Source organism: Canis aureus, chromosome 38 (assembly GCF_053574225.1).
Source record: "Canis aureus isolate CA01 chromosome 38, VMU_Caureus_v.1.0, whole genome shotgun sequence".
Classification (NCBI taxonomy): domain Eukaryota; kingdom Metazoa; phylum Chordata; class Mammalia; order Carnivora; family Canidae; genus Canis; species Canis aureus.
Window position 1 is genome coordinate 666,182 of NC_135648.1, and position 1,349 is coordinate 667,530.

Genomic DNA, 1,349 nt, shown 5'->3' on the forward strand with positions numbered 1-1,349 from the left:
AGGTATAATTGATACACAAAAAATTGCACACATTTATTATATACGTCTTGATGAGCTTGGACACATGCACACATCCACGGTACATTAGTACAGCCATATGTACATAGCCGTCACCTACAAAAGTTTCCTTCTAATTGTGGGTTCATGTGTGTGTGTGTGTTAAGAACACTTCCTATGAGAAAATGTATACGGTTGTTGAATAACTGATGTGCACTTAGAATGAATGTAACACTGTGTGTCATCTATGCTTCTATTAAAAGAAACATTTGTGATGGCTTTGGCAGTACTATACTAAAATTGGAACAATACAGAGGAGATTAGCATGGTTCCTGCCCAAGGGTGACATGCAAATTAGTGAAGCATTCCATATTAAAAAAAAATAAAACAACAACGCTTAACATGAAATCTACCTTCTTTAGCATACTTTAAAGTGCACAGTACCATATTGTTAATTGTAGGCACGAGGTACAGCAGATCTGGAAAATGTATTCATCCTGTATGATAGAAACTTTACATGCATTAAAAAAAAATTCCCTATTTCCCCCTCCCCCCCAATCCCTGGCAACCACCATTCCATTCTCTTCTCCTGTGGGTTTTGATGACTTTCAGCGCTTCATGTAAGTGGAGTCACTCAGTTTTTGTCCTTCTGTGACTAGCTTATTCCATCCTGCATAATGTCTTCTAGGCTCATCCTTGTCACAAATGACGAGATTCTTTCTTTTAAGGTTGAGTAATAGTCTTTTTTCTTAATAAATTTATTTTTTATTGGTGTTCAATTTAAGGCTGAGTAATATTCTATTGTATGTATATACACCACATTTTCTTCATCCATTCATCTGAATAAATGTTTCATGTGCACTTGAAAAGAATATATATTTTTATATTGGTAAATTCTTGAATTCTAAGTGTATCAGCTGAGTCTTACTCATTAAGTGTGCTGTACAAATATTAAATATACTTGCCGATTTGCTTTTTCTGTCACTCAGAAAGGTATACTTAAATAATTCTCAGAGCACCTGGGGGCCTCAGTGATTGAGGATCTGCCTTCGGTTCAGGTCATAATCCTAGAGTCCCGGGATCGAGTCCCACACCGGGCTCCCTGCATGGGACCTGCTTCTCCTTCTGCCTGTGCCTCTGCCTCTCTCTCTCTCTCTGTGTCTCTCATGAATAAATAAAAATCTTTAAAAAATATATATCTACCATTATTATACATTTGAAAATATTTTCTATCAGGTTTTGCTTTATAATTTTGAGAACGTAGGCTTAGATGTGAAGGAGTTTAGAAATGTTACATCTCCTCCGTGATGAATTTCCTCCTTTACAGGCCCCGCTCCCTTGCCTGTGTGGCC

General features: G+C 37.2%; 1 non-coding gene across 1 annotated transcript; it reads left to right on the forward strand.

The window, feature by feature from the left end:
* Positions 1-270: 270 nt before the first annotated feature.
* On the forward strand, positions 271-374 carry LOC144307463 (U6 spliceosomal RNA). The gene has a single exon (XR_013374342.1). It is a non-coding gene; the product is annotated as a U6 spliceosomal RNA (small nuclear RNA).
* The last annotated feature ends 975 nt before the right edge of the window (positions 375-1,349 follow it).